Source organism: Cupressus sempervirens, chromosome 3 (genome assembly GCF_028749045.1).
Source record: "Cupressus sempervirens isolate cs-2001-9-10 chromosome 3, ASM2874904v1, whole genome shotgun sequence".
In the NCBI taxonomy this organism is placed as follows: Eukaryota; Viridiplantae; Streptophyta; class Pinopsida; order Cupressales; family Cupressaceae; genus Cupressus; species Cupressus sempervirens.
In genome coordinates, this window is record NC_143120.1 from 472,866,778 (window position 1) to 472,885,985 (window position 19,208).

The following is a 19,208-nucleotide window of genomic DNA, read 5'->3' on the forward strand; positions in this document are numbered from 1 at the left end:
ACTCGGCATAATCAATGGCCATAATGAAGTTTGCATTCAATAGTTTTTCTAACTCTGTCTTGACCAGTAGGGCCACATGTGGATGCATTTTTCTCAACTTCTATTTGACAAGCTTGACATCTGGTGAGATTGATAAGTGATGCATGATGAGATCTGTATCAAGCCCTGGCATGTCAGAGTATGTCCATGCGAATTTGACCTTCTTGTCTTGAAATAATTGAGCAAATTGTGTCTTTTCTTCGTCTGACAAAGATTAAGCTACATGGATAATCTGAGGACATTCTTCTATTCCCATGTTGATAGGTTGTGTAGGTTCAACTAGAACCGAAGATCTATCCTGGAAATAGCTTGGTAGACTACCAAGTACCTCATCCGCAGGTGCCTCAGAGAGGTTTTCACCATTAGATACGCCTTTATTTTTACTTTTTTGAGGATCAGACACCGCCACAATGTGGTTTTCGCCATCTAATCGCTTATTTTTCCTTTTAATTTTTTGACAAAGGTACTTGATATCTGATTTTGTCATGTTAATCGTGGGTTCGCTAGTGGAAGAAATGACAAGTTCAATTGCGTTTAGATAACAAGCGATCTCATAGTCATTTTGGAAAGACCGTATTTCAGGTCTTTAATTTTGGATAGACCAATCTATGAGATCTGGGTAAATTAATGAGAGTGAGGGAGAAGTTTCAATGTGATTGATATGGAAGGAGTCATCTCTGGTGACCTATGAAGTTGAGCCTATAGGAAATGTCGCAAAAGAATCCAGCTCAGGAATAGTCCTAGAGGAACTAGCGTGATCCATTGAGACATGTTGTCAGTCAAACTCATCTGACCCCATACTAGACCGTTTGACTACATCGATTTTGGTTGCATAGGCATGAATGACATCCACCCCTAGCTCGCAAGATGCATCAGAGAGGCTTTCCCACTCATACTCATGAGAATCTGTACTTTGACCCCTAGCTATGAGATGAGCAATATTCTGCCTAATTCATCCTCTATTTATGTCCTCAGAAGTAGACCCTTCTTGTTCTTGTTGTTGGGAGGTAGAAGCTTCTTCATTATTAGCAGTCACTATTTCTTCTCCCCAAAGGAGGGAAGTGAGAGGAACAAAGTCTTCATCTTGTGGAGTAGTAGCAATTACGGGAGAGTCATCATCCTTCGATTCACTAGACATGAGCAATCTTCGATCACAGTTTGGTGTATTATTGTTTAGCCCAAAGCCTAGACCAGCGGTGTCTCGAGCATCACAACCTTGAGTGTGATTTAAAGGTTCAACTAGAGTGTTATTACAACCAGTTAAGGACCCGTGGCCCTGGTAGCCCATTTTTGTCAAAAATTTATAGCCTTTTCCATATTTTTTAGGAGAAATAGGAGTAGTCACTGTAACCTCCTTGCCTTCCTCTTCTCTGTAGATCCAATCCCTAATGGCCTGTTCTTCCTCCTCTGTTTCTAGTGGTATGGAAGATTGAACAAAAGTGCCAAAAAGGGTCATAGCAGAAGCAGAAGACTTCTTTGCAATAGTTGGTTTCCCATAGGACTGAGGGGAAATTAGTAAGGCAGCAATAGAGTCCAAAGTGTACTCGCCCATACCAAGGCTCATCATTTTCAGTTTTTGTTCACATTCTATGAAAGATGGTGTTAGCTCATGAGAAGAGCGATTGTGCGGGACTAGCATTTCAGCAACAGATAATGTGTTGATAGACATAGAGTTGTCGTCGAGGACAACTACTTTAGTACCATTAAAAGGGAACTTAATGCACTGATGGTATGTAGAGGGTACTGCTTGCATATCGTGAATCCATGGTCGTCCCAACAACAAGTTGTATGCAAGTGGTATGTCTAAGACTTGGAAAATGACATTCTTCTCAACTGGACCAACTTTGATTGGAAGTACAATTAGACCTTTAGAAGGCCTTTCAACCTCATCATAGGCCTTTATAGTGATCTTGCGCTTAGGATCGATGGTAAATTCAGACATGCCCAATTGTTGGATTACATTGAACGAAATGATATTTAACCCTACACCATTATCTATCAAGACTCAACGGACGCGGGTACGAAAGATTTGAACTTCGACATGAAGAGCAAGGTTATGGGGATGACTAAGAGCTCGGGCATCTTCTTCAAAAAAGGTGAGATAGTGGGGTGAGGAGATGTGGTTCATCATAGCTTGGAATTGTTCTGCATCAATATCGGTGGGAACATTGGCAGAACATAAAGCTTTCTCAAGGATATCCCTGTGCAAAGGAGATAACTCTAGCAATTCGAAAATGGAGATTTGTGCTTGTGTGCATTGCAGTTGGCTAACAAGATCATAGTTGGAGATATTGGAAGTAATTGGTTGCTTAGATGATGAAGCATTTTTAGGATCATTAGCAACTTTTAGGACAACCTTAGATTGCCCCCTAGTGACAGCATTAAGTGGTTCACCCTAAGAAGATGAAGAATTAGCCACTCGGAGTACCACCTTGGGTCTAGTATCAGTAGGATCTTGAGGAGTGGATCGTGTCCTTAAGACCACTCTTGGTCATTCATCTTCAGTGTCATAATTTGGCTAGTTGTCATTGTTGGAGCTTGCCATACATATGTATTCAACGGGCTCAAGCATGCTTATAACATTATTAGTGTTAGTGTAAGCATAACTGATTTTGGTGTCATGATTCTTTTTGGAAACTACCCTTGAGGTCTCACCCTTTTCGTATTCAGGTAATGGTTTTTGGAAAGCCTTATGATCAGTATTCTTAACAAGGCCATCTGTAACAACTTTTCCAGCTTCGATGAGGTCTTGAATTACATCTTTGAGTTTGAAGCAATTCTCTGTGTTATGTCCTTTACTTTGGTGATAGCTACAAGTACGATCTTCTCTCCACCATGGAGGTCTAACGAGTGGATCGTAAGGACGTGAGTTGTCTAGTAAGGTAACCAATTTGTTTACAATTAAGGTTTTTAAAACCACTTCATAAGGTTTGACCATAGGTGTGTAAACATGTCACTTCTTCGCAAATTTAGAGCCTTTGTCAAAGGGTTGTGGTTTTGAACCTTCTTGTTGCTTTGCTGCATAGATGGCATTGGAAAGGTTAAACGCAGGCTCCTTAGTCTTAGGAGTGTCTACTACTCTGTCATTGACAACATACGTATTTTTGTTCCAAGGTTTGCCTTTGTCTTTACCGTTTCCATTGTTAACTCTATCCTTGTTTATGGCAATGTCACCTCTTTTGATAGCAACATCCTCAATGCGATATGCACTTTCTACCATGGCATTGAAGGATGTGAATAACTATTTTCTTAGATCAAAGTATAATTTGGGTACAAGCGTATTGACAAAAATGTCAATTTTTTCAGCCTCAGGCACTTGCCAAGGATACCGAGAGTATAAAGATCTCCATCGTTGAAGGTATATTGCAAAAGATTCTCCTAGTTTTTGTTTGATGTTGCATAAGTCTAGCACAGTCACAAGATGTTGAATGTTGTATGAATATTGCTAGATGAAGCATTGCGCAAGTTCGTCAAATGTTTTAAGAGGAGGACTTAATTTTGTGAACCATTCCATAGCTTGTCCTCTTAGACTTCTAAGAAACAAACGCATAAGAAAGGTGTCTTCATGCATAAAGTCCATGCTAATAGCATAGAAATGTCTCACATGGTCGTGAGGGTCATCATTTCCATCGTATTTGTCATACTTAGGAACCTCTATATCCTTAGGAAATGGTAGCATGTATAGACTCCTATCAAATGGAAGAGCACAAATTGATTCAACAAATGATGTCTTAGGAGGCTCTTTCGAAGTTTGCAGTTGTGCAAATTGTTTCCTTAGTTCCTATATTTCTTCCCTTAAGATTTCAGCCTCAGTGGGCTCTCGTCTTGGAATAATATGTTCAACATTAAAACCTTGAGGGAGTTTCCATCCCCTAGCTGCCATGTATCAGAAGTATTGGTCTCCATTTTCCTCTAAATCTCTGAGCATTAGTTTTTGGGCGAAGCCATCTTGTTGAAATTTAATCATGTCTTCGCTAGTTACTTCTTCATCACTATCATGATGAGATGGTTTAGGTGAAGGACATGCGCCAGCGGCAGCTCTAGGAGTCCTTGGAGGCGTGTGATTACCATCATTGTTCTCAAAAGGATTTCGAGGACAAGTTCCTTTGTATCCTTCATAGCGTGCCTAATTGTCAGTTTCAACTTGTTGATTTTCTCTCTCCCTAGCATATATAGCCTCCAAAGTCTTTTGGGTTTCACGTGAATTTTCTTCTAAGCGACGTTTAATTTCATCAGGGTGCACCATAGTGACTATACCACTCGTATCCTGGGGTGTCTCAAAGGGTATACCAAATGGATTTTCAAAACTATAAAGTGGGTTGTGCCGAACATTGGCCATTTGTGTTTGAGAAAATTCGAGATTCTTATCACAAGGTTGTTTGCGAGGACATTTGGATGGTGTTTCCAATTGCTTGAAAATGAAAGGCATGTGGCTACCGTTACCAACTTGATATCTAGTTGTGACTGGCATGTAAAGAGTTGTCTTTGTTTAGTAGGACAAGAAAAGCGAGTCGAATTTGAAGCTTTTACGACCAAGACTAGTCACTTGTCAAAATGTGATAGATGGCTTGTCAAACAGTGCTCAAGATCTTACAGCACGGGTGACTCGAGCCGAGCGGACGAGCAAGAAGCTCAATAGCGGATAGCTAGAATAAAATAATAGCTGAATTTTGACAAGTGATTCATCAAGACGTTTCAAGACTTACATTCGACAGACTAAACCCATCTTTTCAACTTAGGACAAATTCTTCACACACTGATACGTAGCCAGGATCAAGGGTGACCAGTGTGACACTCCTTAGACAAAATAAATCCAACTACAAACTCTGTTTTAACCCAAAATAACTCTAGGTGATACTTTCTCAAAAGGAAGGTGACATAAGTTCAAAAATAGTGTCGTGCGACAGAATTTCAACAAGGGTACGACACTTTTTGTCTAAGCGACAGATATTTGAACTGAGTGCGATAGAAACTTACTACTGACATGTGACATAATTTTTGAAAAAAAATGTCGAGCGATATTTCTCGTGAAAGCGTGCGACAGAGTGTCAGTTTTGTGCAAAAAATAGTCAATTTTTGGTTTGAAGTTTGTTTCAATTTGTCAATCAGATAGTCATTTCAATCAGACAACGTTTCATTTCAGTTCGTATCAGTAAACAGCAAGGTTTGCAAATAGTAAGTGTTGTAACATGTCTCAAAACAATTGATCAAGGGTAAAAACAACCTTGTCAATACGCATTTGGGATATCAGGATGGCCTTCCTAACAACTCTTTATCGGAATGTTTATGTTGCAAGAACGTTAACACTAGTCAAAACATTGAAAACAATAGCCAAGCAATCTACCTTAGAGTCACGGTTCATTACTCAACAACTTGGCCCACGCTTGATGCTCCTTTGCCTCACACCAAGTGGTTTCTCACAAGAGATATTGGCTTTGTCATGGAAGTGCCATAAGCACAACCAAGGGAACACATATGGTGAGTGTAAATCTTGAGGTGATCCGGGTAGTCCACTAGGATCGATCCTTGCACCAAGAAGTTGAGCGGCTAAAAAAGGGTAGTTACTAACTTAGAGTTTTTAGATCAGGCTTCCGTTCATAGTGTTCCTCTTGCTCCCAATTATGGGACACCTCACCTTGCAATGAGTAACCGATTTCGCGATCACAAGAGTACCTTAAGCATTCTTGCCTAGTGATCTCCCTATGGTCGAAATCTCATAAGCAATCACACTAGGCGAAGACAAACACTACGTCTACCAAATTTTTGTGTCCTTGGTAGCTTTGAGTTTATAGTGGGTTGGAAGAGCCAGGTAATCGGCTTGTCCCCACTTGGGTCGTTCCTCTCAGGTTGTCTAAGAGCAGGCCCTCTAAAGAATTCTAACTACACAAAGTGGATCAACTTTTGGAAGTCAAAATTTTTGGTTCACCACAAGAGTGAAGAGCATACTCTCCTATTTCAATAATTTTCTCCCAAACACGCCAAGAAGATTCAGTTACCCCTTGCTTTTGAAACCAAATGGAAAGTCAAGATTTCTGATTCACCACAAGGGTGAAGAGCATACTCTCCTATTACCAAAAGACTCCAATAACAAGTTTTATGTGCCTATGAAAAATGAACAATTAGTCAATGCCACACATGAAAACAAAAAAACAAGAAATTTTGAGTTTTTATGCTTTGGGCAGCCCTGCAAACAATGTTAGTAGCCCTTGCGCATTTGAAGCTTTGACATGCATTCTTTTTATGCAATGTTTCAATTTCTTTTCATAAGGATGGCAACCTGTAATCACAACTTGTTAGCACCAAAAGTTAGTGTGAAATAACATAAAAATCTGCAATAAAAAGTGGTGAGTTGCCTCAAAAATCCAATTTATCTTCCAACCAAGTGCATGCAAAGAAAGTGCAAGTTAATCACAATTGCTCTCATTTTTACTCTTTGATTTTGACCTAGTCAACAAGATTGGACTTGTTTGCTATGATTTTTTATCCAAAAATAAAAATGAAAATAAGAGACCCCTATTAAAAATCAGAGAGCTTTCCAAAAATGCAAGAAATTTTAAAAAATCTCTTCATTTGAGCTCTAGAGATCAATTTTGTCAAAACAAGCTAAATTTATCAAATCGAGTTTTTGATCCTTAATACGACCTCAAAATTCAAAACACAAAGAAAGAACCCCAATTAGAATTGAAAACCTTTTCTGAAAATGTAAGTTTTTAAAAAAAATTCACTGATTTGAGATCAGAAATAGCTTTTTATGAAAAATAAAGAAAAACTCATAACTCTAGAAAATCATGTCAAAATTCTCTGAAAATAAGACTAAGACATTTTGAGCATATACCCAACTTTTAAAAAAAAATTCAGAACCAAACTCCAAGAGGTTTAAAAGATATGATCAAATCTTTAAACCAACTAAGTTTTTGGCCTTCAAACCAATTTACTTATGGGTTGGCCTTAAAACCAAAGTGATAATTCTACAAAATCATTTGATTAGATCCAATATGCTGCTGTAAAAAACCAAAGATCAAAAATAAAAGCAAATGGAGCTAGAAACTTGATTCAAACCCCACGGTGGGCGCCAAAAATGTACACTATAAATGTGTCACACTCTAAACCCTTCTATCCAAAAGATTCCATGAGTTGGAATGTTCGGATGCCGGCTTAGAGCTCCCTATCCACAGAGTGCAAGAGAGTATATTTCAAGAATAAGAAGGCTCTCAGATGAGCCTTAGAGATACTCTTCTTGCTAGTAAACCATGCAATGGTAGGTTCCAAAGACAAGATGCAAGAATGCAAATGTCCCAAGGAGTTCCTCAAGAATGCAATGCAACTAAAGATTAAACTAGAATGAATATGAAAAGTGCAGCTATTCTAAGCATGGATGAGAGTGTTACAATACTATTATTAAGCTATGTGAAATTAAGCTACATGTAAAAATAAAAGCTAAGCTAAGCTAGAATGCCATGGATGAGAGAATGTAGACAAGAAAGAGAAATTCTCCACAAAGCTCCAAAGAAACCTGTTAAAAACTTGCAGCATAACAATATTCAAAATGAGGATGGATTGAGGGGGAAATCTCTCTCCCTTTTAAAGATGTATGGATAGTAGAGATCAAGATAAAGATGGTGGATGATCAACGGGGAATTCAAAAAAAGGAGTGATCCATGTGCACACACAAGTCAACCAATATAATATAAGTTGACTTGTCACATAAGACAAAAGTCTCACAAGCCTTTTCCTTTAATTATAAAATAGAAAAAGGACTTTATGTGTGCACTTTAAGTGGGTTAGAAGAATGGGGTGTTTTATTTAATTAAAAGGGGACATGTTCTTTTAATCAAATAATGAACTTAGGATAGCATAGGCCAACTATAGGTTATAATCAAATAAATTGATTATTAGCAATTTGGTCTAGGTAAATGATTAAATTAATTTATCCAAAATATTGAAAAGGGGGCTAATAATCTAGATGACCATTTTTAGGTGATTACAACACCCAACTCATCGTGCGCAGTTTCTTCTGACATGGGGATGGCTTGAGAAGTGGGGAAAAGTCTTGACCATGCCAAGGTAGGGGAGTGGTGCATTTACTTTATAAAGTTTATTAGGTGGAGGAGAAACTTAGCTATATATATATATGTTTTCAACATATAAGACCTCTTTTCTGGTGTTAATATTTTCTTTTATTTATGCATTTAAGAATTGAACATTTAATGAGTTAAGTGGATGATGGGAGAATCTTTTTAAGATTCTCTGTACTCAAAGGGAGATTAAAATTTCTCCATACAATTTTCAGAGAGTGTTTTTCACTCCTGGAGATGCATTTTTGAAGCCAATTTCTAAGTGATGATACTTTTCTTGCTATAATTTCTTTGTTATACTAAGAGTGATATTCATTCCTAGTGACAACATAGATTTCTATGAACAAGCATACTAATGCAAGGATGAGTATATGGTTATAATTTTCTTTTCTCTCCTATAATTTATGTTTTATAATACATTATATTGCAAGGTATATATTCCTTTTTTTTTGAATTCAAGGAGATGCATAATCTCTTAATCAAATTTGATTTTGTCAATTATATAATTTTACAAGGAGAGAGCTAAATTTTTTGTCCACAAAGTAGGATTATTCATTTCCTCTTAATACATAAAACATTGAATTGAAACTTCGACATATCCAATTTACTCTTCCTTAACATAATTGAACAACTTGAAATTCATGATTCAATAACATTATCCATTAATCTATTTTCTCACATACATATGCATAATTTGAAAACACATAAGGGCAATGCAAGGAGATTTCCATAATCTTTTTCTTTCTCTATTATTCATCCTGGTTCAAGGCTCCATCGAGAAAGAATCAATAAGAAAACTCGATGCTTTTACCACTACATCAAATTCAATTACAACTTATATAATATTACAATTCATTGAGTTTTCTTCAAGCTTCCATAAGAGAACTTTTATCAAATGTCTTCATTGCATCAAGGGTAAACATGGAAGAGACAAGAACCAACATGGAGATAAACAACACAAGGAGATAAGCAAATTAGACATGCATTCCCACCCGGTTGCACAATAGGTCCAACAATGAACCAATATAGGGGAAAGGTGGATTTTCTCAATAGGAGAAGTCAATCACCATACCATCACATAGCCCTTTCGGGGCTAAAACTTCAAGAACTTCCATTCTTTCACAAGGCCCTTTCGAGGCTATATCCACAAAAAATTTCTTTTTTTTCCACATTCAAGAATGCTTAATAACAACAAGGTATGGGATGACAAGTAAGGGCCCATACACCCTACCCTTTCTCCCTCCTCTCTCCATGAGAGGAGACTCTACACTATTGAGGTCCAACTAAGGCCCTTTTCCCAAGCATGGCCACTTCTACCCTATCCAAGGGTGAGTGTTGCCAAAACATCCCCATGAAAACCTCTCAAAAAAAATCAAAACATCAAGAAGGCATATGAATAACATCAAAAGAAGACAAGATAAAATCCCTCCCAAATCCACCCCCAACACACAAGAAAGAAATGCATAACTACACAATGTCTCCAACATGATTCAAGCAAGATTCAAAACATGAACACACATAAAGAACCATTCATGGAATGAAGAACTCCTACCTTCATAAAAGAGTTATGGCAATGGTGGTTTGAGAAGAGCTTCCCTTTCTTCCTTCAATCTTCAAGACTTCCTCCAAAACTAGAGGATTGGGTGACAAAAACCAAAACTACCTCCAAAATGCCTCTAAGTATGGTCCTTAACTCCACTAGGCTTCAAGTAACTCAAGATGGAGGTTTGGTTTCACTAACCCAAGTAAAGAGCAATCCATTTTCGAAGTCAATCTAAAATAGGATTTTTGAGTGACCCTAAGAGTCAACCTAGGAGGCTAAAGGGTTGGAAAGTACCCCCACCCATACCGTCACCCATAGGGGTACTTAAATTTAGTGTTTCTAAGCCTTTAAAGACTTATTAGGAATAATTAAAAGTTAGGAGAATAGTAAGATCAAATTACAACCTTTAAAGAATTACAATATAAGGTTAGCACAAAATTAACAAGTAAGTTAGCTTCGCTTTTTCGTTGAGTTGTCTCGGCTAATTTTCTTGCACACTCATTGCACACATCAGTAGGTCCAAAAACCACATGCATAATGTGAATTACATATTAGAGGAATTATATAAATCAAAGCATCCATTTCTTAATAAATAGTTGTTTATTTAATTCTACTCATATTTCTAACCTTTCGACTTGCATAACCAAATGTGTTAGTGTTGCATACATTTTCTTCATCGTTATACATATTTATAAGCATTAAATGACAAAATCAAATAACTAAAGTAAGCATCACACATCATAAAATAGCTTAACAATTTTCAATGTATCCAATAATGTTCTGACATAACAAATCATGAGTATCGAAATAATAATGTATCCTCAGTGCTAGGATGGGTCGGGGCGAGGCCTCACATCCTCCCCCACTAGGCATGAACTTCCTCCTGGAGTTCATAAAAAAGATAAGGGTACTATGCTCGCATCTGTACTGCATCCTCCCAAGAAGCCGTAACCTCATCGTAGCAATCCCACTGGACTCTAACCCGGTCCAGCTCTCGACCTCGAAGTGTTAGGGTCAGTCGGGCAATAATACGGATGGGCTGTAGCGCTAACTGGCCATCCAACTCCACCTGCAAAGCATCCCAATCTATAATATGAGAATCATCATAAATGTATCCTCTAAGTACAGAAATGTGAAACACATCGTGGATGCGTGACAGGCTAGGTGGCAAGGCTAAACGGTAGGCAACTGGTCCTATCCTCTCTAGGATCTTGAACGGTCCGATGATCCGAGGTGCCAACTTAGAGCCCTTTCCGAATCAGATTGGACTCTTATGTGGCCGCACCCTCAAAAAAAATCTATCGCTAACCTAATACTCCCGATCTATCCTCTTCGCGTTTGCATACTTCTTCTGTCGATCCTGTGCCTCTCTCAGGCGTTGTCTAATCAGAGTCACCTGCTGCTCCATCTCCTTAACCAACTGAGGGCCAATAGATACTCGGTCCTCGATCCTGTCCCAACTCAACGGCGTCCTACAAGGTCTTCCATACAAGGCCTCATAAGGCGGCATACCTATGGAAGAATGGTGCCCATTGTTATAGGCAAACTCGACAAGATGTAGGTATTCCTCCCACTTGACCTGATGGTCCATCACGTACATACGCAACATGTCCTCCAAAACCTGATTCACTCGCTCAGTTTTCCCATCAGTCTGAGGATGGTACACTGTACTAAAATTGAGCCTAGTGCCCAATGCCAACTGCAACTCTCTCCAAAAATAAGAGGTGAGCAATGATTCCCTATTGGAGATAATCTTACGAGGAACGCCATGAAGTCTAACAATATCCCATAGAAACACCTTCGCTATGTTCTGTGCTATATATGTAGTACGCACAAGAGAGAAGTGGGCAACCTTGGTCAACGTGTCAACTGTCACCAAAATGGCATCATGGGGATGAGACGACAAGGGAAGACCAACAATAAAGTCCATAGATATAACATCCCACTTCCACTCTGCAATCTCGTGAGGCTGAAGGAGCCCACCGGGATGCTGATGCTCTGCCTTCACCCTTTGACACTCAAGGCATCTCGCAACTATGTTATCAATTTGCACTCTCATGCCTGGCCAGTGATATAACTGTCTCAAATCTGCATGTAACTTCTTAACACCAGGGTGCGCTGCATAAGGTGCTATGTGAGCCTCGAGTATAATGAACTCATGCAATCCCCCAGTGAGGGGTACATAAATACGTCCTCTATGGCGCAAGAGTCCGTCAGACTCCAAGGAATACTCTGAATACTTCCCTTCTAAGGGTCTCTGAGAACACACCACCTGATTGACCTCTGAATAAAGCTCATCCGCTGGCAAGTTCTGAAGAATCCTTTCCTTCAAATCAGTACAAGTAGTCATAGATGATAGCTCATGGCGCCTTCTACTTAAGGCATCTGCAACTACATTCTCCTTCCCCTTGATGTAATGAACATCAAAATCGTACTCACAAAGGAACTACATCCACCTTCTCTGCTTAGCGTTAAGGTTCAGCTGCGTGAATATGTACTGTAAGCTCTGGTGGTCTGAATGAAGCTCAAATCTATGACCCAGTAGAAAGTGTCACCACCTCACTAAGGCATGAACTACTGCCGCAAGCTCTAGGTCGTGAGTAGGGTAGTTGAGTTCATGAGTCTTCAACTTCCTAGACTCAAAGGAAATGGGTCGGCCACCCTGCATAAGAACTGCCCCTATACCATCCAAAGATGCATCTGTGCACACCACGAAGTCTGCGAATGGGTTTGGTACTGCAAGAATCGGTGCACTCGTGAGGGCTCTCTTGATCTCTTGAAAAGCTCTATCACACTTCTCTGTCCACTCATACTTCTTTCCCTTCCTCTGAAGAGATGTGATGGGATGCGCCAATCTAGAGAATCCTGCAATGAAGCGTCGATAATACACTGCTAGACCCATAAAACTCCTCACCTCAGTGACACTGGTGGGTGCCAGCCAATCCATGATGGCCCTAATCTTCGATGGGTCTACTGAGACACCATCGCCTGATATGACATGACCCAAATAACGTATCTCAGGTCTAAAGAATGCACACTTCGACAAGCTACCAAGCAATTGGTTCTCCCTCAATTTTTGCAAGACTTGCCTCAAGTCCTCTTCGTGCTCCTTCTCATCACGAGAATATATCAAGATGTCATCCAGGAAAACAACCAAAAACTTATCCAAAAAGGTACGAAATACTCCATTCATGAGGCTCATGAATACAGTTAGAGCATTCGTGAGGCCAAATGGTACTACAGTGAACTCGTAGTGACCATACCTAGTACGAAATGTAGTCTTAGGAATATCGCTATCCACAATCCTCAACTGATGATAACCTGACTTGAGATCAATCTTCAAAAATACTCGAGCGCCCTACAACTGATCAAAGAGGTCATCAATCCTAGGAAGAGGGTATTAGTTCTTGATGGTTACTTTGTTCAATTGCCGATAATCAATACACAACCTAAGTGACCCGTCCTTCTTTTTAACGAAGATCACTGGTGCGCCCCAAGGTGACACACTAGGTCGAATATGCCCCTTCTCTAAGAGTTCCTCCAACTGAATCTTAAGTTCACTAAGCTCATGGGTAGTCATCATGCACGGTGCTCTCGACACTGGCTCTGCTCCAGGCATAAGATCAATATGGAAATCCACTGCTCTAGGTGGAGGCCTACCAGGGAGCTCTGAAGGAAATACATTTGCAAACTCTTGCAAAATAGGAAAATCATAAGGGATGGCTCCCCCTCAGGATCTTCCTCCCTGTCACTGATGGTGATAGCAAACAACTAACATCCTTTTTGCATGCACCGTCTAAGTTGCATAGCGAAAATCATGCAAAGGGATATGGGTCTCTTAACTCCAAGGATCACTCTAGAGATACCATACTCATCCACACATTCCACCCTCTTTTGTCAACAATCCATCTTGGCACTGTGGGCATACAGCCAATCCATGCCAAGAACAACATCATAAGAACCTAGAGGGGTAATACGTAGATCAGACATCGTGGACATGTCTCCAATCTGAATCGGGCAACTATGCACCATGGAACTGACTGACACTCTGGCTCCTAAAGCTAACTCTACCTCCCAGCTGACATCTTGACTAACTACCACTAGCCCGCAACGCTCCACAACGAAAGGAGATATAAATGAATCAGTAGCTCCAGAATCAAATAAAATATTAACCATGCTACCTTGTATACTACCTGTAGCCTCAATAATTGTGGCTTGATGCTCGGCCTAGCGGTTGTCAACCGCTGCAAAAACTCTGTGGGATCTGCCTACGTCGCCAACTGTCGACTCTGAAAATGCCCCTCTCTGACCACTAGATGACTATCCCTGAGAACACTCTCTAGCAATATGCCCCATGCCACCACAAGTGTAACATGGTCCTCGTGTATAGGATCAAGCACCCTGTGATCCAGACTGCTGTGGGCCTCCTGACCTGCTAGATCCACTGAATCCACCCCTAGAAGACTGCTGAGTCTTCGCTAGCTGTGACTGTGGGGCCTGTACTTTCTGATCCTGCCTCAGACCCTATGAATGCCACTGCTTGGGCTTGGAGCCCTGATAACCCTGTGAGGATTTCTGTTGCTGCTATTGCTGGGGTTTCTGCTGCTGAGACTGTTGGACCTTAGAGGACCCTGCTGTGTAGTTTTGATTCCCTTTCCAAGGGGGTTTCTGCTGGGTAGAGTTTCAGTTCTAAGACCGATCTCGTGACTCTTGTCTACCTCGAGTGTCCTCTGCAACTAGTGTCATCTCAACAACCTGTCTGAAGGTGGTAGGAAAGGCCATACGAACTGGACCCTAAAGTGAGAAATTCAGGCCCATGATAAATCGATGCACTCACAATTTCTCATCCTTCATGTATTCGACATAAGGAAAGAGCTCGAGAAACCTGCTCTCATACTGAGCCACGGTGAGACCCCTCTGACATAGAGAATGAAATTCCTCTATCTGCTTCTGTCTGAAGTGCTCAGACAGGTACCTCTCCCTGAACCTCTCTAGGAATGACTCCTAGGTGAGGGTATCCATGCTCACTCCTCTAATGGTCTCCTCCTGATGCCACCAATTGGAGGCATCCCCTCTCAACTAATGAACTACTAGTTGTGCCTTTAGATTACTCCCATACGGACGTAATCCAAAGCACCGCTGTAGGCTCTATAGCCATGCCTCTGCTACTGTCCCCTCAGTGGAACCGGTAAATAAAGGTGGCCCGAGTTGAATCAATTCCCTGATATAATCTCCTATATGTCTAGGAGGTCTGTCAAGTGGGGGTCCTCTCTGGTGTATTGACTCTTCCTCGTGCTCACCCTGTCCCTCTAACTGTCTCGACGAGGGACTCCTAGTCCTCTCTCTGACTCTAGGTCCGCCTCCTCTGAGTCCCTCTGCTTCCACAACTGGAATCTGCTGACTTGGTTGAACTACTAGTACTACTCTCTGTTGAACTACACCAATCAAAGTCTGAAGTGCATCTATAATGTCCTAGTTCGGGTTCGATGGTGGTGGAGGTGGAGGTGGTGGTGGAGGTGGAGGTCCATCCTCCTGTCCTACTCTACCACCTCTCGCCCTACGACCTCTACCTCTTCGGTTGCTTCGTGTAACATGAGGCATCCTACACAATTAAAGTTTTTAGTTAAGTTTAGAAGCATAACGATTTTAGGTTCCTAGTGTTGAAACACAGGCTCTAATACCAAAATGTCATGCCCAAAACTAGGGAAAAACACACACACGAATATATATATATATATATATATATATATATATATATATATATATATATATATATATATATATATATATATATATATATATATATATATATATATATATATATATATATATACAGGTTAAAAATTAAACTACTCTAAGTTTGATATGTTTCTGTTCAAAGTTGAAGTATAGGTCCTCTACCTTACATTTTAAGATTATAATCTAGAGGAGAAATAAATCATTAAACAGAACTCTCGCTATAAGATTGATATAAACATATGTTTCATTAATTCATTAGTCTAACATAACCTCTTTTTAAAACAAAACATACTTATTGGTTAAAAACTTTACTTTATTAAAACTAATTTCTAGATAAATTGTAACGTCTCTGATTTCAACCACACTATCCTTTGAACTAAGCTAACTTAATTTATTAAATTTTATCATTTAAGAGGGATACTTAATTACACTAATATGAAAATATTTAAAATTGAACTAACTAACAACATGCATACCAACTATACCATCTAAATATATATAAAGAAAAATACTCAACTATCTTCCAACAATAATTGTGATAATTTCGAAACTTACTAACAAGAAATAATAACAACTAAAACTTATACTACACTATTACCTAACTAACTAATAATCACAAACATATTTAAAAATATATATATCCTAAATTAACACCTGAACTAGAATAATAAAACAACTTGCAAATATCAAAATTACCAAATGATACTAGTCACTAATATTTAAAATGTTACAAATACAACCATGAAACTAATTAACTAGTCCTAACTAAATCAATTTTAAAATCAACATAGTACTAGACTAACTTAATTCAAAACTAGAAGAAAATGACTAAGCTAATTTAATAATTTAAACTTTAAACTAACCTAACATTACCACTACAAAGGCTATACATGCTAACTAATTCTAACAACTATGCTAACAAAAAAATAATATTAATAACTACTAACCTGATAAAATGAATTATATAATAAAAGAAAACTAATAACAATACTAACTAAGCATTCTAAGTAAACTCAAATAACTATTTAAAAAAAGAAACTATTAAAAAAAAAAGCTACTAAAACTAACTAATAACTACCCTTAGCAACTTGCAATCCATACTACCCACACCCCCTCCTAAACCTAACTCCAAACACTTGGCACTTGGCCCTGCCATCTACTGACGCCTCCCAAGACCTGTCAGGCCTGGCACGCAGCAGTACGCTGCCCCTTCCAAATCTGCAAGCTCAGACCTCTGTCTCCCTTGCGTGAGGGATAAAAGAACCAATTCCATTCATAAATTTTACACCCCAAACTAGTCACATCATGCCCCCACTAGGTGCCATCCAAGACACCATACTCGCTGCCCAAGGCAAGAAGGAGCGCAGACTAAATGGAAGATTTTGCGTCAGGTCTGCAAGGGGGTCATAAATTGGAGAGGACTATTGGCCGGCTACTCAAAAACCTTTTCAACCAATCTTACTCCATTTCTAAGTGCTGCCAGTACTTGTAGTGACAGTCTGGACATGGGGCGCGTGATCCCAGGTTGCTTGGTGGAAGAATATCGCAAGGGCATGGGCAAGGGCAAGTTTACTATATAATGAAACAAGAACAAGCTTCCCCTTTTATGTAATGGCTTGCTGACTTGGTGGCCAAACATAAATTGCAAAAAGGACAAGCATATCCCAATACGCCCAACTCATCGTGCGCAAGTTCCTCTGACATGGGGATGGCTTGAGAAGTGGGGAAAAGTCTTGACCACGCCAAGGTAGGGGAGTGGTGCATTTACTTTATAAAGTTTATTAGGTGGAGGAGAAACTTAGCTACATATATATATATATATATACATATATATATATATATATATATATATATACATATATATATATATACATATATATATACATATATATATATATACATATATATATATATATATATATATATATACATATATATATATATATATATATATATATATATATATATATATATATATATGTTTTCAACATATGAGACCTCTTTTTTGGCGTTAATGTTTTCTTTTATTTATGCATTTAAGAATTGAACATTTAATGAGTCAAGTGGATGATGGGAGAATCTTTTTGAGATTTTCTGTACTCAAAGGGAGATTAAAATTTCTCCATACAATTTCCAGAGAGTGTTTTTCACTCCTGGAGATGCATTTTTGAAGCCAATTTCTAAGTGATGATACTTTTCTTGCTATAATTTCTTTGTTATACTAAGAGTGATATTCATTCCTAGTGACAACATAGATTTCTATGAACAAGCATACTAATGCAAGGATGAGTATATGGTTATAATTTTCTTTTCTCTCCTATAATTTATGTTTTATAATACATTATATTGCAAGGTATATATTCCTTATTTTTTTTGAATTCAAGGAGATGCATAATCTCTTAATCAAATTTGATTTTGTCAATTATATAATTTTACAAGGAGAGAGCTAAATTTGTTGTCCACAAAGTAGGATTATTCATTTCCTCTTAATACATAAAACATTGAATTGAAACTTCAACATATCCAATTTACTCTTCCTTCACATAATTGAACAACTTGAAATTCATGATTCAATAACATTATCCATTAATCTATTTTCTCACATACATATGCATAGTTTGAAAACACATAAGGGCAATGCAAGGAGATTTCTATAATATTTTTCTTTCTCTATTATTCATCCTGGTTCAAGGCTCCATCGAGAAAGAACCAGTAAGAAAACCCGATGTCTTTGCCACTACATCAAATTCAATTACAACTTACATAATATTACAATTCATTGAGTTTTCTTCAAGGCTTCCATAAGAGAACTTTTATCTAATGTCTTCATTGCATCAAGGGTAAACATGGAAGAGACAAGAACCAACATGGAGATAAACAACACAAGGAGATAAGCAAATTAGACATGCATTCCCACCTGATTGCACAATAGGTCCAACAATGAACCAATATAGGGGAAAGGTGGATTTTCTCAATAGGAGAAGTCAATCACCATACCATCACATAGCCCTTTCGGGGCTAAAACTTCAAGAACTTCCATTCTTTCACAAGGCCCTTTCGAGGCTATATCCACAAAGATTTTCATTCTTTTCCACATTCAAGAGTGCTTAATAACAACAAGGTATGGGATGACAAGTAGGAGCCCATACACCCTACCCTTTCTCCCTCCTCTCTCCATGAGAGGAGACTCTACACTATTGAGGTCCAACTAAGGCCCTTTCCCCAAGCATGGCCACTTCTACCCTATCCAAGGGTGAGTGTTGCCAAAACATCCCCATGAAAACCTCTCAAAAAAATCAAAACATCAAGAAGGCATATGAATAACATCAAAAGAAGACAAGATAAAATCCCTCCCAAATCCACCCCCAACACACAAGCAAGAAATGCATAACTACACAATGTCTCCAACATGATTCAAGCAAGATTCAAAACATGAACACACATAAAGAACCATTCATGGAGTGAAGAACTCCTACCTTCATAAAAGAGTTATGGCAATGGTGGTTTGAGAAGAGCTTCCCTTTCTTCCTTCAATCTTCAAGACTTCCTCCAAAACTAGAGGATTGGGTGACAAAAACCAAAACTACCCCCAAAATGCCTCTAAGTATGGTCCTTAACTCCACTAGGCTTCAAGTAACTCAAGATGGAGGTTTGGTTTCACTAACCCAAGTAAAGAGCAACCCATTTTCGAAGTCAATCTAAAATAGGGTTTTTGAGTGACCCTAAGAGTCAACCTAGGAGGCTAAAGGGTTGGAAAGTACCCCCACCCATACCCTTACCCATAGGGGTACTTAAATTTAATGTTTCTAAGC